Source organism: Anolis carolinensis, chromosome 3 (assembly GCF_035594765.1).
Source record: "Anolis carolinensis isolate JA03-04 chromosome 3, rAnoCar3.1.pri, whole genome shotgun sequence".
Classification (NCBI taxonomy): Eukaryota; Metazoa; Chordata; class Lepidosauria; order Squamata; family Dactyloidae; genus Anolis; species Anolis carolinensis.
The window spans coordinates 83,225,680-83,253,463 of NC_085843.1; the positions used below are offsets into that span (position 1 = coordinate 83,225,680).

Genomic DNA, 27,784 nt, shown 5'->3' on the forward strand with positions numbered 1-27,784 from the left:
TTGATTAGCATTGAATAGCCTTGCAGCTTCAAAGCCTGGCTGCTTCCTACCTGGGGGAATCCTTTGTTGGGAGGTATTAGCTGGCCCTGATTGTTTCCTGTCTGGAATTCCCATTTTCTGGGTGTTGTTCTTTTACTGTCCTGATTTTAGCTTTTCTGTAGCTAAAAATGCATATAAAATTGATTCTATAGGGAGGATAAATGATTGGATTTCAACTCCTACAGCTTAGCTTTCTCTGCCAATAATGGTACCATACCAAACTAAAACTCCCAAGATTCTGTAGCAGTGAGCCATCTCGGATATTGTAAGGGATTTATTATTATTATTATTATTATTATTATTATTATTATTATTATTATTATTATTATTAGACCTTGCTCCCAGGAAGGTGCCTTCGCTGTGGCTCCCAACTTATACCTTTCCACATATTCTCCACATTGTGTGTATGTGTATGTATATTATATATACATGAGCCCCGATGGCGAAGTGTGTTAAAGCACTGAGCTGCTGAACTTGCAGACCGAAAGGTCCCAGGTTCAAATCCCGGGAGCAGAGTGAGTGCCCGCTGTTAGCTCCAGCTTCTGCCAACCTAGCAGCTTGAAAACATGCCAGTGTGAGTAGATCAATAGGTACCGCTCTGGCGGGAAGGTAATGGCACTCCATGTAGTCATGCCGGCCACATGACCTTGGAGGTGTCTATGGACAACACTGGCTCTTGGGCTTAGAAATGGAGATGAGCACCAACCCTCAGAGTCAGACATGACTGAACTTAACGTCAAGGGATACCTTTAGCTTTACCTATATATACACACACACACACACACACACACATATGCAGGGACTATATATACTTTGTTAAATTGGTGTGTGTGTGATATATATATATATATATATATATATATATATATATCACACACACACCAATTTAACAAAGTTTCAGCCACAAAAACAAAGTTTCTGAAGTAGAACAATGACTTTCACAGTAAAGACAACCCAATTTAACAGGAAATAAGACTTTCAAACCAGGAACAGATTTCTGCAATTATTAAAAAATGGTTTATTATAAAAGCTATGAAAATTCGCCAAAAATCAGAGGATAAGGGAAACGTTCCAAATTTTGGTGAGCTATCAGTGTTAAATGTGTTCTACCACTGTACCAAGTTTGAAGAAGATCACTCAAAAAATGAGGGCGGGAGAGTCCTGTAAAATCTCCCCTCATGCTGTTTTTTTTGGCATGCGCGTCCACCATTAACGAATTACTTTTGAAACTAACGAATTTTCGTTAATTTCGAATTTTTTGGGGGGCAAAATTCGGAAATGACATCAGAAACGAAACGCTGGCGCCCCCTACTTTTGAAACGAGTTTAGAATCAATTTTTTCATGGATCGCTCAAGCCTAGTATATACTTAAATAATTTAGCATTTTCCTCCCCCTACTAAACAAAACTTTTATTTGGATTAACAACAGATTCTGATCTCGTGCCTTGCTTTTTAAAAAAATCTCGTTATTATACTTGCAGTATGAATCAGCTCATCTATGTGCCTTCACTAGAACAAGTCAAGGTATTTGGACCTTCCTTTTTTGGTTTATAGAAGCCACTATCCATCTCTCTTGAAACAAGCAGGTTCCACTTAATATAATGAAACATATGTCACTCTTTTTCTTTTATAAACAGCATTAGATATTTCCATTAAAGCACAAACAAAATAATTACAAAGACAGAGAACTAGCATGATATAATGTGGTCAGCATTATACAGTGGTTTTGAGTGCTGAAATAAAACTTCAAGATACTAAGGTTCAAGTCCCCATACAGCCATGGAAGTCATACTTTGTCAGTCCTCAAGAAAGGCAATGTCAATCCTCTTCTAAATAAATCTTGCTAAGAAAACCCTATCGTTGGCCTGCCGAAAATTGGAGTTGATTTGAAGACACACAACAACAACAACAACAACAACAACAACAACAACTGATACAATGGTTGCTTTGTGTGTCAAGTTTGAAAAGTCTCAGATTCAGAGCTTGATAAAGTTACTTTTCTGGATTTCTGATCTTAGAACTCTCCTTAGACTATTGTATCATTCGTGGTTTTTATGTGGGAGCCACACAGATAACGATGGCCGCCTTGGAAAAAAGGCAAGACGGAAATATAAACCACAAATAGCCACCATTGCCACTACATTCAGTCTTGAAAGAGTGATTTTCTGAGCAGCCCCATCATTGCAGAGTTGAGGTTACTAGAAAGGCATTTGCTCGACATGCGCTCCTTTTCCACCTCAAAGCAGGCTTTAGGTAATTGCTGTTTGCCATTTAGCTCCGCGCCTGGTACTAATTTTTCCGTTTGTCATCCTTTGACTCACAGGAACTCTTTTCTCTCTGAAAAGGATGTATCTCCCAGCTGACCATGGAAAAAATGTAACATGTAATTCATTGCTTTCCTGATAGCACTGAAGATGAGAAGTGGGCAAGTTAGAAAAACTTGATGAGGAAGTCCTGTCATTTCCAAAAGGAAGCATGATTCACTTTTCAGGGCATTTTTGGGAGACTGAATCAGAGCTGTCGAGGAAGTGAATTCTTGGACAGCTTAGCCTAAAACATCATGTGGCTTGGGGCTTAACGGTGACTTTTCCAGCAAGCATTTGTGACTTTCCCTTGTGCCGAGAGTAAGTCATAAACTCAGATTACAAGCATGATCAAGGAGAGAAGAGCGAGAGAAGCAGTGTAGAACGAATAGAAATTACCAGTATTAGCTATTTAAGAAAACCCAACAGTACTCATTTTGATGAGTACTGAAAAGGCAAGTAAAACAGAGAACCAAGTGAAATATTTCTCTATTATAGCTGCTAAAAAGAGCATATTAGATAACAAAGACCTAGATGAGGAAGAAAATCTCAAAGCTTGGTAGCATTACTTTTCTTACAACTCCCATAATTCTGGCCATGCAAGCTGTGGGATTCTGGGCACTACAATCTGGAAGAAAGGAGACCTTAACTTTTGGCAAATTTAGAAACATTTTGCAAACATTTATAGACCGAGCCTGTACAAAAAAGTCTTGGTCTGCATTGAAAATCTGGAAAATTGATTAGCATTCTTTTACTTGTTTTAATTCCCTTTTAAAAGTTTTTTGGTCTTTTCCATTTTGGTCTTTTCCACATGACAGTATGGCATATATTTATTATGGAGAAGTGACAAATGCCTCTTCGCTACACCAAATACCAATTCATTTACTTTCATATATTCCTGAGACTAAGTTCTGATAGTAGCCAGGGTCCCCATACCCTCCATTATTTCACAGGTGAAAACTGTGGAGAGGAGCCAAAGCAGAATGTGGCCAAAAGGGCATAGACAAATAACAAGAGGGAAATGTTATTATTAAGGAAGAACAAAAAGTACTCCTGGCAACGACAAAATGCTGGGTCGAGGGGTATACCCAAACTGTGGGCATACTCTATATCTTTGTTGGAAATTGAACCCCATCTAACCCAAATTGAATCTCTGTTCCCCGGGCTGACTTCTGATTGCCTTGTTTGGATTATGTTTCAATTTGTTCATCTACATCCCATCCATTACTGACGACAAGCAATGGTTTCAAATGGAAAATTTGGTGCCAGAGGAGGAATACCATAGAAACAATAGGGATAGATTCCTGCATCATAAAAAGAAAAGCTGTTCAACATGTTTTTGCCAACTTTTTATTCAAAACTAACAATATGCACAAATGAAATGAAACAACCAGGTCATGTAAGGTTAACATAAACAAAAGCATTATGACACTTCTAAAGACCGCTTGAAAACCCCTTCAAAAATGCAGGGTTGTTGGTTTTTTGTTTGTTTGTTTGTTTTTTGGTTTTGCTCTTCTCCATTTTTCACATTTCCATTTGTGTAGCCAGAGGTTTTGTTAATTGAGGTATGCCTGCAATAGAAATCCATTCCTCATGATTTCCCAAGAAGTGACTGTCTTTTCCCTAAATTCCTCCAAGTGAGTGAGAGCCTTTCCAAATATCAATAGTTGGTTCCCTGGTGAAACTGCTCTTAATCTGAATTTTCTCCTAATGTTCATCTAAAATATGTGGGTCTGTCTTTATGTTGGCTGTTGACTTTTGGCAACCCCGTGAGATTCATAGGGTTTTCTTAAACAAGGACAGTTCAGAGATATTCCCTTGTTGATTCCTTTCTCTAAAATATAGCCTACACTACCAGGTATTAGTTGGTGGTCTCCCACCCAATCACAAACCAGGGCTTACCCTGTTTAGCTTTCAAGGTGGGATAGGATCTGGCGTCTACAGGGTATTTAGGTCTCATACCCACTTGCAATTTAAAATTATTCCTTCCTTCTTGTTGGCAGAACAAGTCTGCTGTCTTCTGTATGACAGTCCCTCAGGCATTTGAAATATTGTATTGGTATCTCCCCTAATGCTTCTGCTTTTCTCCAGGCTAAAGGTATGTAACTCTTCTACCTTTCCACGTGAAACGTGAGTGCACTTCCATAACAGGTCTAAGTAATATCAAGTAAAGTAGAACTGTTACTGCTGGTGACATTAATACTATTAAGACAAAAATGCATTTCCTTTTTTACAGCTCTATCACATTGTCAAATCCTATTCAGCTTCTGATAATAAAAAACAGTCCCAAAAATATGTTTGCATATGTGAGCTTTTGAGCAGGTCAGGTGTTCCTCATTTTATACCCATGTACTTGAATGCTCCCAAATGACCGGTTTGTTGAATTTGATTGTGTTGATCTGAGTTTATTTTAAATTTTGATTTTTATGCCTGAAGTGTTCATAATTCATCCCTGTTTTGTGTCACTTGCAAATCTGATAATGAGTCCAGATTCCTCAGTTATTCTTTGCTCCATTTTCTGGATCATGGCAACGGGAGAGGGAGTAGACCCCATAAGCCCTCCATTGATGAAGGATCATAGGATTTCAGAAGGATCCCCCGGTAGCACAATGGGTTAAACCCTTGTGCCGGCAGGACTGCTGACCAACAGATTCAGCAGTTCAAGTCCAGGGAGGACGGGTGAGCTCCCTCTGTCAGCTCAAGCTCCCCATGTGGGGACATGAGAGAAGCCTCCCACAAAGATGGTAAAATATCAAACTTCTGGGCATCCCCTGGACAATGCCCTTGCAGACGGCCAATTCTCTCACATCAGAAGTGACTTGCAGTTTCTCAGGTTGCTCCAGACACACAAAAAAGGATTTCAGAACTAGAAGGGGCCACAAGAACCACCTAATTCAACTCCCTGCCATATAGAAATACATGACTAAAGCACTCTTGAAAGATGTCCACCCAACTTTTGTTTAAAGACCTCCAAAGTTAAAGAATCCATAATCTTAAAATTCTTTTTTTATAATTTGAATCCATCAAATCCTCGAGCAGCAAAGAAACCAGCTTGCTCTGTCTTCGACATGACAACCTTTCAGATATTTACCGGTGGTTAACATGCCACTTAGACTCTTCTCTTCTCTAAGGTAAACATATCCAGCTTCCTCAGTCATGCTTCATAATGCTTAATTTCCAAACTTTTGATCATCTTATTCACCTTTTTCTGGGCACATTCCAGCTTCTTGAACTGTAGTGACTCAAACTGGACATAATATTCGAATTGAGATCTGACCAAGGCAGAATACCATGATGGTATTGTTTAAAATGTTTTAATTCTATTTTATAATTCCATTTTAAATGTTTATTTTATTGTACATTGTTTTTAAAGGCATCAAATTGTTGCCTATGTGTAAAGCCACCTTGAATCCCCTTTGGGGTTGAGAAAGGTGGGGTAGAAGTGTTGTAAATAAATAAATAGTGTGACTCTACCTCCCTTGATTGGGACAGTGTGTCGCTCAGTAATTCCTTCATTTTTTGGAAGTCAGCTCTCTTAAAGTCCAGAATGCGTGTTTGACTTCTCTTAGTTTCAGCCTTCCTTTGTATGGCAAACTGCAGGAGCACATGGTCACTTGCCCCTAAGGATCCGACCACTTCGACTGTATTGATCAGGTCTTCCACATTTGTCAAGATTAGATCAAGAGTAGCCGATCCCCTTGTTGCCTCTTCTACCTTCTGGACCATAAAATTGTCTGCAAGGCAAGTGAGGAATTTGTTGGACTTTGTACTCTTGGCCAAGTTTGTTTTCCAGCAGATATTGGGATAGTTGAAATCGCCCATGACTACTATATCTCTCCTTGGTGCCTGTTTAATCCTCCTCCTCTCCATACGCTAAGGTGCATAGATGTGTCTTTTACTGTTTCTTAATGGAGAGGAGGGTGGGGGCCATTTTTATTTCTTTAGCGAGGGAATTCCAGAGGCGGGGGGCGATCATGGAGAAGGCCCCCTTTTTCGTTTCCACCAGCTGCGCTTGTAATGAGGGTGGGACCGAGAGCAGGGTCTACTCCACTGACCAAAGTGCCCGGGTTGGTCTATATAGGGAGATGAGATTTGATAAATAGCCTGGACCATGAGAACTGTTTTGACCCACTATGAATTCAATGGGCTTCATATAATTTAGGATAGCATTCAACCAGTTTGCTAACCCAAATATCAAGGGCTGTCCTGTCAATTGCGTTCCTGAAATAAAGATAAATCACATCCCCAGCACTGCCACAAATTAAGCCTTTTCTGAAATCAAGATAAATTACACCCACAACATCCTCACAACACACACAACTAGTGACTTAAGTTTTAAAAATACAATAAAAAGTCAGGTTTACTCTGGGCAAATCAAGATGCTTAAAACTGAACATTTCATAATATGTTCAAAAGTCTTCCCTTTTGTTAAAGTCAGACTGATTGGTCTGGATTGGATTCTATTGACTTTGTACATTGAGAAAATATTTGCCAGTTATCCTGTCCTTTGGCAGTTCACCTGTTCTCCAGGTTTTCCTAGAGATGACAGTGCATCGTGCCCAGATAAATCTGTGAAATCTCAGATATGAACAAAATTTTCAGATAAAAAGGTGTCTACTGGGCTTAAAAATGTTGATTGGTACATAACCACCGAGCTACAAATCTTACATTTGATGAGTGTGAATGTTCATGTTATATCGATCCTGACATTCAGCAGTAAATCTCCTAAAATGTAATATGTCAACAGTCAGACCTCTGATACGAGGAGAAATAACCAAAGCTTAAATGCAAGTAATAAGCTTTCCTTCCATGTTTCTCCAGCTTGGTGCAGCATTCTCCCAAATGAATGAGAACTGGGAGACCTTTCTGGACCTTTTGAAAACATTAATGGGACCCATCCAAAAGTTTGCTTTTTATGATTGATTGATTTCACTTCCAATTTAAAATATAGACCCATTCATTGCATTATCTTGACAGTCCATCTTAGAATCATAGAATCGTAGAGTTGGAAGAGATCTCATAGGCCATCCAGTCCAACCCTCTGCCAAGAAACAGGAAAATTGCATTCAAAGCACCCTTGACAGATGGCCATCCAGCCTCTGCTTAAAAGCCTACAAAGAAGGAGCCTCCACCCCACTCCGGGGGAGAGAGTTCCATGCTAAACAGCTCATCTCACAGTGAGGAAGTTCTTCCTAATGTTCAGGTTGAATCTCCTTTCCTGTAGTTTGAAGCCATTGTTCCATGTCCTAGTCTCCAGGGCAGCAGAAAACAAGCTTGCTCCCTCCGCCCTATGACTTCCTCTCACATCTTTATACATAGCCTTCATGTCTTCTCTCAGCCTTCTCTTCTGTAGACTAAACACTCCCAGCTCTTTAAGCCACTCCTCATAGGGCTTGTTCTACAGACCCTTGATCATTTTAGTTGCCTCCTCTGGACACCTTCAAGCTTGTCAACATCTCCCTTCAATTGTGTTGCCCAGAATGTGGTCTGACCAAGGCAGAATAGAGGAGTAACATGATTTCCCTGGATTTATACACTATACTCCTATTTATGCAGGCCAAAATGCCATTGGCTTTTTTTGCCACTGCAACACATTGTAGGCTCATGTTTAACTTGTTGTCCATGATAACTATTTATTATTTATTTATTTACAGTATTTATATTCCGCCCTTCTCACCCCAAAGAGGACTCAGGGCGTATCACAATGTACATATATGGCAAACATTCAATGCCATTAGACAAACAACGCACACAGACAGACAAAGAGGCTATTTAACTTCCCAAAGAGGCTTTGTGAGGGTATGCTTGATTCCGGCCACAGGAGGAGCTGCTGCTTCATCATCCACTGTGATGACGAGTACTTTTTTTGATGGAGTACTTCCTCATCTGGTGTTGTAAATCAGTTAAATTAGCCTCCCCGCATAAACAGTCCCTAAATTTTCCTACTTGACAGATGCAACTGTCTTTTGGGTTGCTTAGGTCAACAACGAGCAGGACTATTTTTTATTTTAATTGTCAGGTGCTCACTCCAACACGGGCTGGCCTCGAACTCATGACCTCTTGGTCATAGTGATTTATTGCAGCTGGCTACTAACCAGCCTGCACCACAGCCCGGCCCTCCAAGATCTTTTTCACACGTTTTGGCCCATCTCTCTAATCTGTTAAGATCATTTTGAATTCTGCTCCTGTCTTCTGGGGTATTGGCTATCATTCCCAATTTGGTGTTGTCTGCAAACTTGAGGATCATGCCGTCTAACTCTTCATCTAAATCATTTATAAAGATGTTGAACAGAACTGGGCCCAGGATGGATTCCTGTGGCACTCCATTCATCACTTTTTTCCAGGATGAAGAGGAAGCATTGGTGAACCCTTTGGGTTCGTTCTCTTAACCAATTACAGATCCACCTAACCGTAGTTTTGCCTAGCCCACATTAGACAGAAGGTCATGTTGAAGGCCTTACTGAAATCCAGATATGCTACATCCACAGTGTATCCTGCATCAACCCAGCTTGTAACTCTTATCGAAAAAAGAGATCAGATTAGTCTGGCATGACTTGTTTTTGATAAATCCATGTTAACTATTAGTGATGACCACATTTGTTTCTAAGTGTTTGCAGATAAACTTTTTAACAATCTTTTCCAGAATTCTGCCTGGTATCGATGTGTGGCTGACCAGACAGTAATTGTTTGGGGTGTCCCTTTTTCCCTTCTGGAAGAAAGGGACCACATTTGCCATCCTCTTGCTGGATGGTTCATTTATATCAGGGTGAGGCAGCCAAAAGCAGGGCCCATTCATTGTTCTCTACATGAAAAGGATGGCTTCCTGGACATGTAAAACTCTTCTATGCATGTTAATTTCATATTCTAATTGATAGAATCACTGCAGTACAACAGGTTTTTTAAAATGAATACACCAGATTTCAAAACCACATCTTAAATATAATATTAGAAACATCAAATTCAAGAAATGAAAATCTTTTGTGCATCAGGTTTAAGAAGCGCAGAAGCATTCTTGTAGAACATAATGTGAAAATTGGCCCATCGTGGCCAATGGCAGCTCAAGAGTTTTAATTTTGAGCTTCAGAATGGTAATGCTTGGCAGGTTAACAGATTCATTTTTAAAGCTTTTTAAAAAAATGGAAACAAAACAATTAAAGGAAAGTAGTGATGAGGAAGGGCACTAACTTGGCATTACTTTATTTTGTGATAACTCTGGAGTACAGCATATCCTTCTAGCCTTTCCTTTCAATCTCGCCCATCAGAAGAGCCAAAATCTGTGGCCATTTGTGTGGGAAACTTGGCAAGACTGTGATGCAGAAGCCAAGCGATGGAATGTGATTTTCCAACAGCAGCATCTGGGCCCCGGTTAACTTCCTGACTGATCTCCTGCCGGAGACAAGGAGCCAACCACAATAAATGCAGAAAGCAGTGGGAAAGAGGCTCAAATCTTGGACACAGCATATATCCTTAAAAATAGCAATCCAAATCCAAAACATGTAACTTGCATGCAACTTCAAAACTCTGCTAGAAAATGCATCCTCCTGTAGATTTGCCATGTAGAATATGTCCTAGTTCATTTTTCTACTAGTCCCAGAAATGCAGCTGAAGACAATAATTTCATTCAAGAAATAGTTTAGCAACTTCAACACTCCAGACCCATCCAGATGGATAAAAGAATGTTTCTCTGTACTGTATGCTCCACATTTATGTTCTGTATGCTTCATATTTTTCAAGATCCTGTTGTATTTTTATTGTATTATTTTCCATACTTGTTCTCCTCATTTTCTGAACTTTTACACTTATTAGAAAAGCAGAAAACCCATTCACACCCACTGAATTAGTATGGCTCATAGAAATTGTACATTTTGGTTTCTGTGGATGTCCTGCTTTTTGTTGAGAAGGTGTAGCTCTCAAGACTTTAGTTTTCCCTTAAGGAAAGAATGAAGAATGGCAAATTAAGAGTCACGCTGCTTCCAGACAACAATTTATTGTGGGATAAAATGGGTTAAATTAACCCATTTTCTCCCGTGTTGCTGTCTGTATGAGCACCCAAAATATTAATATAATAATAATATACTTCACTTATATTCTGCTCTATCTCCCCAAGGGGACTCAGGGCAGATTACAGAACACATATATGGCAAACATTCAATGCCATTATACAATTAACAAGGACAGACCATACATAAACAAAAATAAAGGCTTTCCCCATCTTTTCCATTTCCGGCATATGGAGGCTGTGCTTGACTACAGCCACCGGGGGGGGGGGGGGGGGTGCTGTGTATATATTATTATTGGTTTTGTTTTCTGATGTTTCATATTTTATTTTGTATTGTTTTGTATCCGATTGTGCTGTAAGCCGCCCCGAGTCCCCTTCGGGGGAGATGGAGGCGGGATATAAATAAACTTATTATTATTATTATTATTATTATTATTATTATTATTATTATTATTATTATTATTATTATTACCATGCGGAGGAGCATTGCCGTCCATAGACGTCCTCCTGATAGAATCGTCAGCATGACCTTATGTGTGCCTTTATTACCTCCCCGCTTAAAGTGGTACCTATTTATCTACTCACATTTCTGTTTTCAATCTGCTAGGTGGGCAGGGAGCTGGGGCTGATGGCTGGTACTCACACTGACCTGGGCTTGAACTGACAACCTTTTGATTGGTAGGAATTTCTGCAGCTTGGCAATTTAACCCGCTGTGCTAAGCCCGGCCTCCAACAGAAGCAGGCTTTCCCATGTGTTGTCCCCACTGTAGTGCGGTAACAACCATACTGCAATGGGCACAACCTAAATCCCCCCCTAAGACTTTTAAAATAAAATAAAACTTACTGGGTTGCCATTATGCCTCTCTGTAAGTTTTCTTTTATTTTAAAGGGTTTTTTGGGGGGGATTTGAGGAGGGGGTGGGTTCCCTCTTCACTTCTCTGGACCCATGGGGCCCAAAGAGGTAATTAGGTTGTGCAAACTGACCCCTCAGTAGTTCTAGGACTACCCCACAGGGCCCATACTCTATTACACCTGGGTCTTTCAGGGAGACCCGGGTCTAATGGAGTATCAAATTAATTCGGGGCAAAGCAGGGTTTGGAGCTCCTGTGTTATGGGCCCTGTCTGGATTGGCCTTCAGTCTCCTTTCCCAGAGCTTGCAAAGAAATGTCCTCAGTTTTTTGCACATCCTTCTGAGACTAACCTTAGTAAACACAAGTTTAAGTTATGTAGCTGAAACATTTTCTGGTTGCATTTAAACAAAGAATCTGAACATATAAGGTTGTTTAAAACTAAGATAAATGTTCAAGTCAATAAGAAACCCATATCTCTTCCATATTGGAAGACAGAAGTAGAAAGAGAAGGATGAATGGGCAGAGTTTCTCTTCTTTCAAATCAATTCCAAATTCTAAGTTTTTATATGATTTGATATTCATTCTTGTTGGTTGTGTACAGCTTCCAGACCAGCTAACTGAAGGTCATAAAACTTTTTTAAATTGATCTTTATACAGGAATTGGCGTTCCACATCCAGAAATGATCTCAGATTTGCTCCATCATGTACAACCCCCAAACTTGCTTTTATGTTTTTATCTTGTAATATAAAACTGACCTTCCACTCACACTGCAAAATGATGGTAGTTTGATACCACTTTGACTGCCAGAGTTCCATTTTATAGAATTCTGGGATTGGCAATTTGTTGTGGCATCAGAGTTTTCTGACAAAGAAGAAATATCTCACAAAACTAGAAACCCCAGACTTCCATAGCATTGAGCCATGGCAGTTATGTAGATTCAAACTGATATAATTTTGCAGTTTGAATACAGATTGAGTGAGATTTATTTGGAGAGAGACAAGTAAACAGTGAGGAAATGATTAAAGTTATCTAACAGATTTTAATTCACTGACAAGAAACATAAAAAATCCTCTGAAAAGTACGAAAACAAATTGCACTGGATCAGCAGCATCCATACTTAATCAATACTGAGTAACCAACTGAGTTGATAAAAATATTGAATTTGTGAAAGGTCTCTGTGTGGTAAAACATCTTTATTGTGTTTTTCAAAGTCAGCACCTCTAATATACAGGCAGTTTGAAAAAGAACTCCCTATTCACCATTTCAATTAAATGGTGAATAGGGAGTTCTTTTTCAAACACCCTAAAATATTGAAAAAATGTAATTAATTGTAAGCCTGTGGAAGTATCAATGTCCTAACCATTTGGGTATGTTGCACTTTGGATTGAGTGTGTCTGTCTTCCAGGCCTGGACCAAGGCAGTACGCTGCTGTGAATATATCCTTCCACTACACTGCAGCCAGCAAAACCTTTGGGGAGGTGTAAGTGAGAGTGGATCCTCCAAAAGGAAAGGATGGCCAAAAGCCTCAGGAGGAACAGGCACGTCTGTTGCTGCAGCCCTCTGTCCCTGCCACCTCTGGTAATTTCTCACTCTGCTTAATGGTAGGACCAGCTCAGGTGCCTTCTATGATTTCCTACATAGTATATTATTTACTGGCAAGATTACTGTAATTGTAGCAGTAAGATCCACACACACGCAGGCTCTTCACAGGTAAAAACTGCTACCTTCTATGAGCCATCAGTATGTCTTTGCTCAGCAGGCATCGCTCTCTGTTGCTATAGCTTTCTTGTTCTGCGCAGGGGTCTAGATTTCAGAAAATGTGCTATATTATTTAATGTGTGTGCATTAGCAGGGAATTGTCTGCTTTTATCAGGCATTTAATTCCTATTATTAATCTATTGTTTTACAATGCTATTTTTGTGTCTGTATTGTTTTTATCCTCATTTCCTTTTGATTTTTATTTGCTGCTGATGTGTTTGTTATATGTACATGTTAGATCATTTCATAACTATTTTGCTACATCTTTGCAAGCTGTTATTCAAATGTGCTAAATATCTTATACATAAATAAATAAATACATAAATACTAAATGGAGGGGCTACATGGACAAAACCCCTATTTGGTCATAGGGACAGATTTTGTAGTTTGTATGTTGTAGGTTGTGGTTTTTACAATTAACTTCATTGCATGGAAATGGCTTGATGATGTACTATTCTGAAAGGCTATGGAAACCCATTAATAGTCCATTCGAGACTTTTAATATCATCTTATAATTGTTCTTTTTCTTTAGAATGGGAGAAGGTGGAATAGATTGACCAGGAGCTACTGTACAAGTTTAAATAAAAAAGGTAAGGATTTCCCCTAGGCATTAAGTCTAGTTGTGTCTGACTCTGGAGTTGGTGCTCATCTCCATTTCTAAGCTGAAGAGCCGGCGTTGTCCGTAGACTCCTCCAAGGTCATGTGGCTGGCATTACTGCATGGAGCACCGTTACCTTCCCACCGGAGTGGTACCTATTGATCTACTCACATTTGCATGTTTTCAAACTGCTAGGTTGGCAGAAGCTGGGGCTAACAGCAGGAGCTCACCCCGCTCCCTGGATTCGAATCACCAACCTTTCTGTCAACAAGTTCAGCAGCTCAGCGGAGTGCTCATACAAGTTTAAGTAGCCATAGATAATGTGGACATGTTTTCTTTTTAAAAGCTTTTTTTAAAAGAGCTCTCTATTGTGGTTGTTGGATGTTATGCCATGTTACTTATTTGAGGCAGTATCAACAAGTTAACAAAGAATATGACTGTATGCCTGGTGATTACCAGAGCTGTCCTATGGTTAGCTTGATGTGGATGTTCTCTTCTGCTGGTGAAGAAGTGAGCATGCCAAGTAGGCTCCCTGTTACATCTGAAGATTTCTCCACCTGCAATGATTCTTGGACCAGGTTCTACTTTCATACAAGTCATTAGAACCAATTGAAGGGAGATGAATAGAAGGCATTGAGAGAAACTCCTGTGGATAGTACGGGAGAAATGCAGCCTGATGGGATTATCCTTCGCTTTACTCCACCCCTAAACCTACTTAGGTTTCGTCTGTAAGAGTGCAGTATTGCATATACAAACCTGAGAGTCATTCCTATGAAAACCAATAAAGTTTACTGCAGAATAGATAAGTGGCGGCATCACATAATGGAGATTCTCCATTAGGATAGGAGGGTGAAATGTACTTGACCCTAAATATAAATTACTGTAACCTCAGTGTGTTCACTGGTGTGGCTGCATATGCGACAGTTATTGGCCATAGTATAAAAAAAAATTGACCATATTTAAGCCCCAGATTGTGTCACACAGATTTCAGCAAGATGCATAACTGACATTCCACTTGCTTTGAATCTATATTTATACTTACAACAGAGTGTTAAAAGTGCTACTTTCACTTAGCAACAGTTGATATGAGGAGCAGCAATGTGAAAAAGCTGCAGGGAAGGGCATATATTGGAAATGAAAATGGCCCCAGGTTTATGTTGAAGTGGCATGTATAGGATATTACAAGAACAGGTTTATTAAATTGACAGATATATTAAAATTATGTACTTCATTGAAAGTTTGAATACCAGAAAGACAAATGACAGTTTCATAGCAATTATGATTTTTGGTGTATCCTATATGATTCTCTTGGCACTGTTCAGAATAGGGACAAGTTTATGCATTTTAGTCTTCTGTAAAGTGTGCATTTTCTCAGACAAAGATGCTTTCCTGAATGTGTTGCCAAACACATCTACTTTTTTAAGTCTTCAGCAAAATCCCTCCTCTCTTTAACAACAGCCCCATGATGTACAACATAATGCCCATGTAAAAAATGATTCAGTTGGATTTTATCTTATACCAATAGAATTTTACATCTGATTTCCCACACTGATCCTAATTTAGTCCAAGAAGCCTCAGACTGGAAATGGTAGTGATTTGCCTGTGTGAAACCTGTGTGATTTGCGCCGACAAGTAGAAAGGGGCAGATGTGAGGTCTGATTTATCTACAAATCGAGGGCATGCATTTGGGGCTGGTCTGAGATATTTTGCTGCAGAGCAGAAAATAGTTTCATCTACCCATCCAAATCATGGTGCATTGGAAGCAAAACCATTCAGGTGGTTTTGGCACCTAAAGTTTCAAATGTGGCAAACACCTTGAAAAATAACATGTCTATATGTTGTTGTTTTTTTAAAAAAAATAGTATTTGCTGCCCTTTTGTGACACACCTGAGGCAATTGCCTCATTTTGCCTAATACTCTGCCTACTGCCAATGTTCTGGGGTGGTGTTCTCCCTCTGCTCAGTAGTATTGGAAGTTTTCTTAGCAGTCATACAAATAAAGAAGTCATTGGAGCTCATTCATATGTTGCTCATTACACAATCACACTAAAATTATTTACCCTTTTGTGCTGCTTTGTGCTTTGTTGGGGAGGGAAATGGGGTCCTTCCAGAGGCCAATCAATGTCATCCAAGATTTGGTTCCAGAAGAACTGTGTCCCAAAGTGCTAAAGAAACCTGCTTATGTAATCTCTGAACCACTTCTCATCATTTTTGAGAATTCTTCAAGAACAAGCAAGGTGTCAGAGGACTGGAGGAAGTCAAACAATGTCCTTAAAAAAAAAAAGAAAAAGAAAAAGAAAAAAGCAAAGATCATCCAAGGAACTGTTGACTATTCCGCCTGACCTCAATACCAGGAAAAACATTAGAACAGATTTAAATGAGTCTGTTTGCAGGTCTCTAGAATTGAGGACCTGGCATGATCTGTCAAGAACAAATCCTGCCAAAGTAACTTCCATTTTTTTCACCAGGTCCTTAATTTAACAGATACTGAAGATATCATTTATTTAGATTTCAACAAAGCAGGTGATAAAGATTCCTATAATATTTTGAATAGAAAATGGATTAAATGTGGAATAGGTGAGAACACTGATGGATTCAAAATTGGTTGGAAAGTCATGTTCAAAGAATTGCCATCAATGGCTGTGCTTCAGACTGGAGGGGAGACTTGAGGGGTGGATTGCAGGATGATGCAAAAGTAGGATGGGTGACTAAAACACTGGAAGACAGGGACAGAACTCAAAGGGACCTTGATAAACTTGAAAATTAGGCTGAAACTAGTAGCATGTCATTTAAGAGAGAAATGTACAATTCTACATTTAGGCCACAGAAACCAAATTCACACTTATAAGATGTAGGATACATGGCTACATGTGAGAAGAACCTTGGGCTTTATTTGAGTTGAACATAAGCCAGCAGTGCAATACTGTAGAAAAGAATGCAAATAATATTTCTTCCTGTGTTGCTTGTGAGTTAACTTTGGTAAAAGCAATCTCTAGCAATCTGTTGCTTAGACTTTTGCCACAAATGAAATGTCTCAGCTTCTGAGACAGCGCAGGGTTATAGATTGGTCTCTGTATGTTGCTGGGCTCCAGCTCCCAGTAGCCCTAGGCAATGGTGAGAAATGATGCCAGTTACAGTCTGACAACATGTAGAAAGCTACATGGTTCCCCATCTCTCCTCCATAACAATGCCCAGCTTGATGTATTTACACAACAGTTTGAGGATCATTTTCTATCAACTAGAACAGTTTAATCCTTTAAATCTAACTCTTTCTGCTCCTACACACACACTTCATGAAGGAGCCTCAGTGCACTGCTTTGCCATTCATTTATGTACATTGTAGACATCAAATTACAGTTTATCAGCTCAGCAGTCATGAGCCAGTAACAGCATTTCTAAAATAACCCTGCCACTTCTTTTACTTCAAACCTAAAGTGAATCCTGGGGTAAAGATGCAGAAACAGCTTTCAGCCTGCCCTACCTGACCATTCTGCTGGGAAAGAATATAAGCAGAGCCTGGAAAAGCTATTCTTGGGAGGAAATTACTTTTGGATTCCAGAACTCCAAGGACCCCCTAGTCAGCATGGGGAGTTCTCCTAAAAATAACTTTTCCAAGACATGGGTATCAATAATGATGGCAGGCAGCTGCATCACTAAATCTGCCATTCAAGCAACCAAAAAATCCTGCAAATCTCTTGGGAAGACATACAGACAAATGTCAGCATGCTGGAAGAAGCAAAGACCACCAGCATTGAAGCAATGTTCCTACGCCATCAACTCCGCTGGACTGGCCACGTTGTCCAAATGCCTGATCACCGTCTCCCAAAGCAGTTACTCTACTCCCAACTCAAGAATGGGAAACGGAATGTTGATAGACAGGAAAAGAGATTTAAAGATGGGCTTAAAGCCAACCTCAAAAACTGTGGCATAGACACTGAGAACTGGGAAGCCCTGGCCCTCGAGCGCTCCAATTGGAGGTCAGCTGTGACCAGCAGTGCTGCAGAATTCAAAGAGGCATTAATGGAGGGCTTAAGGGAGACATGTGCCAAGAGGAAGGTGCATCAAACCAACCCTGACCGGGACCACCTTCTGTCTGAAAACCGATGTCTTCACTGGAGAAGAACATGCGGGTCAAGAATAGATCTCCACAGCCACCTACACATCCACCGCCAAGACACTACACCTGGAGGACCATCATCCTCAAACTACGAGGGATCGCCTAAGTAAGTAAGTGTCATAAGGTCACCAGAACCTATCTGATATTTGGAATTTAAGCAAGGTCAACTCTGTTTTGAACTTGAATGGAGACTGCCAATGAATACCAAGTATTGTACGTTCTATTTCAGAGGAAGGAGCTGGCAAAATTACCTTTGTCTAAGAAACCTATGGAATTCATGGGAGTGCCATTAGTTAACAAATGATTTGTTCACATAAATATATGCAGAGTTTGATGCTGACCCTATCCTACATCTCTTTTCAAATAGCAAGGATGAATATCAGTGCATCCACTGGCTTTGCTATCAGACTGCACCCTGGATTTGGAGTTGGAACCTCATAATTCTTGGTGTTTCAGCAGCAATCATGGAGAGCATATGGGGATGAGTGATTATAATAAAACATTTGGTACCTCTTTTTAGAATGACACTGTAGAAAATACAGGGAAAGCTCAAGAAACAAACAGATAATGTCTCCTGAGCTGCACCAGCTTGCAGGATGTGATGTGGGTGTGTATCTCTTTGCACCATTACTAGGCAACAGCCTCTTCTTTTGCTTACTGCCTGCTAATCCATAGTTGATCCCTCACCCCACCAAAACACCAATTTTACTGGTTGTTGACAGCATTAAAAAAATCTTTATCAGTCTTTAGATTTTAACTCAGTAGAAAAATAATGCTCTCTTTTCTCTCAAGATAAAAAAAGTCAGTCAAAGGTGATGGGAAAGGAATGGCACCCCTGTTTCAGCTGTCTTTCATCATTTCCATTCCTGTTACTTTTCCACTCCTGAGAAGTAAAAAAGACAAAATTCTCTATTAAGAGTTCATTTCATTTCATTTGAATCTAGTGAGGTTTACCCTCAGGCAAATGGGTATAGGCAAAATGGATCCTAAGAAATTTTTAAAAATCATCCGCACACCTTTCCTGCTATACTGCCCTGGAGTACTGCATTTCTGCATTTGGCCAGCATGATATAGACATTTTCTTGGGAATGTTTTAAAACCTGGATTAAAACCAGGTGATTATTCACTTCAAAAAAATACACACTGGATTTATTACTTTAAATTTTACCCATTACCAGGTGCAGTCAACTTTAGCATGCAAGATCTTGTTGGAGACTACACCTCTTGGAACCCCTAACCATAGACCATTCTGACTGAGGCTGATGGATGCTGCAGGTAATCTGAAGGGCTGCAATTGCCCACTTCTACTTAATGCCCCTGGATGAGAAGGTGAATTATGAACATATGAACTTCAGACCTACCATTTGGCACAATGGGGCAACTCCCTCAAGCAGTGGATGCTGATAGTTTGCGTATATTTGTATGTGCAAAGGCTACTTCCTATTAAATATGACCTACAGCACTGTGGTCAGGTGGGATTTTGTACTTTTAGGCTATTGAGACTGAGGGCCCATCTACACAGCACTTAAACACAGAAGGTACTGGGTTAAAAGAGAGGTGGCTATTTGACACAAATGGCAAATATGTGCTGATTCCTTTTATCCCAATTCTGGCCGGAAAATGTGCATATTCACACCACGGTATATCCCTGCACTCAAGGAAAACATGTGATTTCCTTCCTTCCCCCTGTGGAGACTGCTCCAGCACACCACCGTTTTTTAAAAGCTCAAAACAGCTGATCAGCTTCTTGGGCTGTGAAATGGACACACAGCTGCTTTGGAGTAAGCACAAACAGAGAGCAATTAGAACTTTCTGAAACTTTTTATTTTAAGCTTTATAATATTAAATGGAGCTTGAATAAAGAACTGGGGGGAGAGAGAAATCCAGCAGAAGTTTTTACAAATATTTATCTACATTATGCACTGAACCTCATATGTGTACATGCAAATCTGCTTATATTTATATTAAAATATTTGCAGGTATGTATATACAGTCCAGCACATAACAGTGATTTTTTATTTAAAAAAAACAAACTTCCACCAGATGTCCTCTGTCTACCCTCCATCTTGATCCAATACAGAGGAAGCCTGTGAGGACAGTGATGGACCCAATTTTGGGGCAAACATAGGTCTGTGTGGAGACATGCAGTTAGATCCTGTGATTTTTTTAAAAACCCCATTTAAAACCTGGATTTTCATGCTGTTTAGAAACGCCCTGAGAGGTAGAACACCAAATGGCAAAAAAGTGTTGGGGAACAGAGCTTTAAGTGTGCTACACATTCACCGCTCACTCCCTAACTGGAGTTATCCTCCTGTTCTCAGCTGTGTTATAGGTTGAAATCCATTTCAATTTAAAGATGCTGGAAATGGCTGGAATTCATGGTGACAGCTACAGATGTGTAACCCAGTGTTACACATTTGTGAGTGGTTCATATTCACAATACCTATGTTTCACTAGTTTAGGTATACATAGGGACTGTGGAAGTGACCCAACCCCCAATTACTGGGATGCAGCCACTGCAAGCAACAGGGATCTGTTTCCCTGTCAATCAGGATGCAGTTGTGTGTCATCGCCACACTCTCCACAATTTATCTGAGCTACTGGGAATTTTCTACACTGATACTAATTTAGTCCAAGAAGCCTCAGACTGGAAGTGATAGTGGTAAAGCTGTGTGACAGGGAATTGCGGCAGAGACACATACACACCCTTCTACCTGTTGCAAGAGAGATTACACATGGGAGAAGATGGAATTGTGAACTGCTTCTCAATCAGTGGGGAGATAGACCTCAGTCGTTTGCAGAGGTTGCTGCCCAGAAAGTAAAAATAGGAAAATACTACATAGCTATGTAACTAATGTAATTATCCGTTCATAAGTAGAGGCTCCTCCCCTTTCTTCATCCTTATCTTCAGATGATACATTGGATTGTCTTGGCTATTCAGATAGATTTTCCCTTGTCCTTTGAAGAAGAAATAAAGTATTTCCTCTTTTTTGCCAATACATATTATAGCATAGTAATATTTCTTTAGAACATATCAAAATTCAAATGTAAGGACTCGTGCTTTTAGTCTGGTAACTCAGAGACAAATAATAAAAATGAAGGGATTATCCTTATTTGAAAAAATAAAATAAGTATTGTTATACAAGACAGCATAGCTGAATAACTTCCATGATGGACAGAGAAGGTGAAACAAAACTAGAATTATTCAGGAACATTATAAAAATAGTTCATAATATTAGGTCATGCCATGACTCAATCATATCATACAGTCAAGGTGTTACAGGTGGGATATAAATAGTGTTAATCCTTGAACTGTGGTTGAGAAAGACAGGTACAGAATAAATAAAACCCATTTTCTAAACACTTTGGCCATAAATGGTATTGGCAAGTATTGGCAGAGGATATAAAGATTCTGTTTGGTCTCAGATCCCAAAATCTATCTGATGGTTGGGGCAAAGGAATTCTCTTGAAGCATTAGGGGGGAAAGGGCAGTTAGATCACAAATGTTTTTATAACTTCAGTATATGGAAGAGAAGGGTCTTCTTGATCAATCAAGTAAATATTTAACAATATTTAACAATATATTAGAAAGCCATTCTAACAATTTTGCAAGATTTATTTGTTTAATTTTCAAGGTTAGTCATTAATTTGAAATTGACCATAATTGGAAAGGCATTTTAATCTGAATAGAGATATTTTAATTGGTATAAGGAACATTTTAAAAATTATACCTGGCTATGTTCATTCTTCTGAGCATATCAAAGATGGCCTTTCATACTGAAGCATGGTAGTTTTTGTTCCATGAATTGTAAATTCTCATGTTTCCTTCAGTATCTGAGAAAAATAACAATATTAATGCTTGGTATCATGCAAATATATTTATAATTGATAATTAGGACAGATAATTACTTGACTAAATATTAGTTAAAATGTAAATATGTTTATCTTGAGTACTGTGGATGTTGCAGGTTTTGCTATGCAGAATCTAACAGGAGCAAGGTTTTGCCAATTTCCATCAACCAAGCCTTGTTCACTAGAGAAAGTAACTTTTCTGAAATAATAATAATAATAACAACCTTATTTTTGTACCCTGCCTCTATCTCCCCAAAGGGATTCAGGGTGGCTTACACAGGGACAAGCCCAAACAACATAGTAAAATTATAAAACACCAAGAATGCATAAATAATAAACATAGCAGAATAAAACAATAACATAGTAACAAAATATAAAACTAAGCATCAAATCTCCTTTTGGAAATAACAAAGAGACAACAGTGATTCCCAAGACTTTAAATTCAAGGAAGATACCACCTCTCAACCCTTAATCTGACTATATTTGCAGAAATGCTGGGGTCCATAAGCCCTCCCTTTGAATTGCTTTGTTCCTGAAAGCAGGTTGAAGAGCAGTTGGACAATAAATATTGTTAAACTTGCAAGCTGGAGAAATAGCAAAGCTATTCCAGAACCAGTCTGTCTGCTTGAATCAAACCCTGTTTGACCCTTTTAATGGCTCCAAAATAAAATTCATTAGAAAATGATACCAATTCCCCATAGACATTATGGGTTTTGAAGAGAGAGGTCCAAATGCTATCTTCAGTGTCATTCTAAACGCCACTTATGTATCAGTGTAGCATTAATTGTTGGTGCCTTGGTGTTCAGTTGCACCAGAGGTCTGCAAAAAGCAGAGGGTGCATTTTAAGCAGTCTTTAAAATCTTCATTAACACACACACACACACACACACAAATGTTGGGGCCATTGGGGCGATTGGGGCGATCCCTCCCTCCCCTCTGTCCTGCCTGCCTCCTCCATGCCACCTGTTCTTTGCCTCGGATGGACCAGGCTGCCCAGCCCCCTTCCTCCCGCCACCACGCATGGCTCCTGTGACAAAGAACAGGCGGCATGGAGGAAGCAGGCAGGATGGAGGGGATGGAGGGATTGCTGCAACCAAATGGACCTTCGTCTCCCTTGGACCACGTCAGGACTGGAAAGGCGAGTGGCAGACCCTGGAGGGAGGGGTCCTACGTGGGGATCGGCCTCTGAGGGTGCAGGGCCTCTTTTGGATTTCGCCCCTCTTCTCATCTCAGCCCTGCCCCCCAATAATCAAGCTCTTTTTGGGAAGTGGCGTGGCTTTTCTGGGCTAATGGTAGCGTCCTCAACCAAGCGACAACTCAGCGTTTTGAGACACTGCACAGCTGCGGGAAGGGGTTGAGGACCAAGCAGGAAAGTTTTGTGGGGGAGAAGTTTCCAAGCTCATTAATCACTAGATTTGAATGACAACTATGATGAGAAGTGGTATTTGGGTGTGGCTTTCAACTGCATATGGTAAATGTTTTCTCCTATACTTCGTTCATTTTTAATTTCAAAATGTAATCTACTTTCTGGATAGCCCTCGTATATACATTTGGTCTTTTGTATCCACAGATTCTGCATCCCCAAAATCATCTATTCATAGCTTGAAAATATTTAATAGCTCACAAAAAACTAAGTCATAACTTTTGTCATTTTATATAAGGGACATCATTTTATTATTCCATTGTATATAATGGGACACAAACATCCATAGATTTTGTTATTTGGGTTGGGGGGAGAGGTCCTGAAACTGAACCCCAGCAGATATCAAGGGCTCACAGTACTATAAAACAACATATGGGGAAAATACAAAATACAATACTTTACCTAATACAATAATTGTTGGAAATACTATAGCAACCTTCTACAAGCCTTCTATACTAGTTATAGCGGAGCACTAAGAACCAAACACGGAGGCCAAATACAATCTAATATCTTTATTAAAGAAATATTATAGTAGAATAAAAACAAGTAGAAAATGTAGTCCAGCAATAGACCTTTCAGAGAAGGTCCAATATAGTCCAGAAATATATTGTCCAATATATAATATTAGAGTTCAAAGTTGTAATCCCAAAACCGAAACACACTCTACTTCCAAGCCGTAGAGTGGGGAAACGTCCAGAGTGTTTCTAAGGTTCAAAGTAAGTCCAAAGCAAGAACTGGAGACAAGGCTAGATACTTGAGACAAAATCCAAGGCTGGAAACACGACGAGATATTTCATGAAAACTTGACAAGGCAAGGCAAGGCAAGGCAAGGCAAGGAAACTGGAGTTGCAGACTTAAAACGCAGTCCACACTAGGCTAGAACCGAAGTTAATCCTGAAGCTGATCTGTTGACTCTGCACGGATTTCTCAGTGCGGGGAACTTTTAAGGAAGTCCCATCTTCTTGCAGAGCAGGTGTCCAGAGCTTCCTTTCCCAAGGGAAAGAGAAGCGAAACACATCTTCCTGCAGCTGCGATCCTCCCTGCAGATTCCCAGGAGAACTTAGCTAATTAACATTCTGCCTGGCTGCTAATCTAGCACTTTTTCTTGTTTGTTCTTTTTGACCCCGACTAGCAGCATAGGACTCTTTTCTTGGGAAGGGAGGAGAGGCGCTGGGAAAAACTTGTTCAAGGTCCATTTTAATGGGCTCTGGGCAAGAAGTGTCAACAACAGGAGGCATCTGGAATGACTCCGTCTCCTGCTCAGGCGGCAAAAACCCCATGTTGTCGTCATCATTGTCCATGATGGCGCTAGGGTTAGAACTCTGAGGCCCATGAGACATCACACTAGTTGTGATTGCTTACTATATTGTATGTATATGATTTTTATATGCAGTTTTCCCTACTCTATGTTGTTTGAGGTTGTGAGAGGGACTGCAGATCATTTGACCAGATGTGGGACTTTTCAGACTGAGACTCTATTTTAGAAGCCAGTTTGCATCAGAAGCAGTACAGTTTTAGAAGTTAGTCAATACAGTATGCAATTGTCAGTGTTAGCATAAAGTCAGTGTCAGTATGCTGCAGTGTATAGTGAGTCTGTATTGAGTCAATGTTCAGTAATGTATTAGAGTGAAGAGAGTGTTCGTCTGTACGCAACAGAGAAGAGACCAAAACAGAATGCTTTGGAGAACTTAATGTATAAACTATCAACCAAGAAATGTACCTGTATGCTGAATACATGAACTTTGTAAGTAAATCAGCTGTGTTACTTTTAACAAAGACTACTTATTTTTGGTCTCTTGAGAGCATGATTTAAAAACCAATATATTTTATGGAAGGGTGCATGTTTTTTGGACAACTGAAATAACATTTCCGAAGATTTGCTATACATTTTGTGCACTGGCATATATTTGTTCCTAACAGTTCAGGGAGATAACCAGGTACATCAATCTAACAATCAAGAGACCTAATTTGCCTTGCATGAATCCTAGTGGATATTTACCACTAAGGAGAAGATTCACTCAAACAAGTATTTAACAAGTATTCTCAGGAAGATCATACTTTATAAAAAAAAGTTATGATTGTTCCAAATAGTGTCAATGCTAATTAATCTCCAAAAGGGTCATGGAGATTCCTGGTTATGATCTCTAAAAGGTCATACCTTTTCAAAAACAACACACAACAACTCTAACTCAAACAACAACCTTACAAAACTACAGAATAACAGAAGACATTCATAGCATAAAGAAATGATAGGGGGAGGGGGAGAGAAAAAACAAATGACTTCCAACTTCCCAGCTAATGGTTATAATTGTACTAATATGCCACTCCCCACTGTAAACTGCCCTTTTGCATTGGTTGTACCACTTTATTGGCTTCTATGTTTTTAAAAACTAATATTGCAAATACAATTGGAAACTTGTATAAGAGTTTCATTTTTGAATGGTGAATTAAAACAAAAAACACAGTCTGCAATCCAATTATATATCTATAATCCTTTTAGTGCCATGTGCATATATGCGTGTGTGTGTGCGTGCGTGCGTGCACGCACACACACACACACACACACACACACACTTGAATGAAAAAGTTTCTAAGGCATTCTCTTTTCTTCTCAAATCAAAAGTCTCAAAGCATTTTGATCTCCCTGAATCATCTCTTTTACTGTCCAGTACAAAGAACCCATGTCTTCTGTTAGGAGAAACCCTGAATACTTGAAATAAAATGCCAAAATAATGTCAACCACAAAGAATTTGCCCTTTCTTGACCTCCATACATACTAGAGAAAATTCAGTTGGCAAAGTGTGCATCTACACTATAGACTTAATGCAGTTTGTTATCACTTTAATTTGCCCTGGCCTTCTTTCTCGAAGCATGCGGGTGTTTCACTAAACTACAAATTCCAGCATTCCATTGCATTAAGCTGTTAAAGTAGTGTCAAACTGCATTAATTCTACCCTGTAACTGCCATGACTCAATGCTATGCAATCTTGGGATTTGTAGTTTGGTGGGTAGCAACTTTATTTCTCAGAAAAGGCTAAAGGCCTTTTAAAACTTCAACTCCCATGATTCCATGGACATTGAGCCATAGCAGTTAAAATTGCGTCACACAGCATTAACACTGTAATGTGGACAAAGTTGATTTCACTATAATCTTGTTTTCAACATGGTCATGCGAGTCAGCATGGTGAAGTGGTCTGATTATTGGATTTGATCTTTTGGGAAACCAGATTTCAAGGCCCCTCCTGCCATTGAAACCCTCTGGCTGACCTAAACCAGGGTCACCTTCTCTCTCACCCTTAAAGGAAGCCAATGGAAAAACTCCCCTGAATAAATCTTACTAAGGAAACCATATGAAAAAGTCACCGTAAGTAAGGCCAACTTGATGGCACATAACAACTGCAGCAATGTGGTCGTATTGTAGATGGATTGGAGCTTTTTAAAAATTATAAGCAGTATAAAATGTCTTAAATAATAAAAATGCTTGTGAATTAAATGAAATAAATATTAATGTTCAAAATATGTAACAACAAAGTTTGCATATTTGGTGTGTGTGTGTGTCTAGTCCTTAAGAAATGAAAAGCCAGGGGAAGAGAAACTGTGGTCTTAGTATAGTTCCACAAAAATATCCCTAGTCACTTCTGTTCTCTTAAAATAGCTTCTGCCTCTGATTCTAACCACACAAAGGCAGAGTTCCGGGCACTTGTCCTCCTTTGCCTTTGTGAAAAATGACAATAAGAACATTTCTGCCCACTGATGTGGCAACCAGGGGGATGTGTGTTTCCTGCTGGCAGTTTTTCCACAAACGTGAAATCTTTTTTTAAAAAGAGTTTTTCATTTTGTTTGTCCTAAATCTCTAAGCTTTCTTTACACAGCTCTATTAAAATCAAGTATTCACCTAGTTTCAAGGAAGAATATATCAAGGCAAGAATGAGAGGCACTTTGGGTTATCTTTGACTTCGGGTTTCTTGTCTCTTCTTAAGACTGCTATTATACTGGGAGCCTTAAGACCTGTCAGTTGGCAGCCCAACAGTGATGTGACATTCCCTGGGCAGTGAGCTATTCTTAGGTCCTAGAATGACACCTCTATGATGGCATTGCATTGTCTCCCCTTGCTCTAGAAGGACCATAGAGGTTTCTGCATCAGGCTGGGGCTCTTCTGGACTGTCATATTTGATGGTGGCTCTCACATTTATGTGTCCTTCATGGAACATCTGTCATTTTAGGGCAGCATTTCTCAACCTGGGGGAGGGGTCTCAAGAGGAGTTGTCAAAGACCATCAGAAAACACATATTGCTCTTTGATTGTAGGTTAATTATAAACCCCAGCAACTACAACTCTCAAATGGCAAAACCAACAAAATCAACCCCCCAATTACCAATATTCAAATTTCAGCATATCGATTATTTGTGCCAAATTTGGTCCAGATCCATTGTTTTTTTTGGGTTCACAGTGCTCTCTGGATGTAGGTGAACTACATATCCCCTAAATCCATGTCAGTTTCTCCAAAATCCCTCCAGTATTTCCTTTTGGTCATGGGGGTTCTTTGTGGGAAATCTGGCCCAATTTTTTCATTGGTGGGGTTCAAGGGGCTCTGATTGTAGGTGAACTATACATCCCAGCAACTCCAACTCCAAAATGTCAATGTCTATTTTCCCCAAACTTTATCAGTGTTCACATATAAGCATATTGAGTATTTGTGCCAAGTTTGGTCCAGATACATCATTGTTTGAGTCCACAGTGATCTCTGAATGTAGGTGAACTATAATTCCAAAACTCAAGGTCAATGCCCACCAAACCCTTCTAGTATTTTCTGTTGGTCATAGGAGTTCTGTGTGCCAAGTTTG

The 27,784-nt window shown here is 39.6% G+C and overlaps 2 long non-coding RNA genes across 3 annotated transcripts; one reads left to right on the top strand and one right to left on the bottom strand.

The window, feature by feature from the left end:
• The first annotated feature begins 895 nt into the window (after positions 1–895).
• On the top strand, positions 896–19,124 carry LOC103278355 (uncharacterized). Of its 2 annotated transcripts, XR_010004238.1 has the most exons (4): positions 896–11,019; positions 12,599–12,771; positions 13,484–13,541; positions 18,844–19,124. It is a non-coding gene; the product is annotated as an uncharacterized LOC103278355 (long non-coding RNA). The 2 variants fall into 2 exon arrangements; XR_010004237.1 differs by lacking the exon at positions 896–11,019 and having other exon boundaries at positions 12,469–12,771.
• LOC134297482 (uncharacterized) lies at positions 15,483–26,973 on the bottom strand. Its single transcript, XR_010004240.1, has 3 exons — positions 26,836–26,973; positions 21,397–21,499; positions 15,483–15,818 (listed from the first exon to the last, which is right to left on the bottom strand). It is a non-coding gene; the product is annotated as an uncharacterized LOC134297482 (long non-coding RNA).
• Between the last annotated feature and the right edge of the window lie 811 nt (positions 26,974–27,784).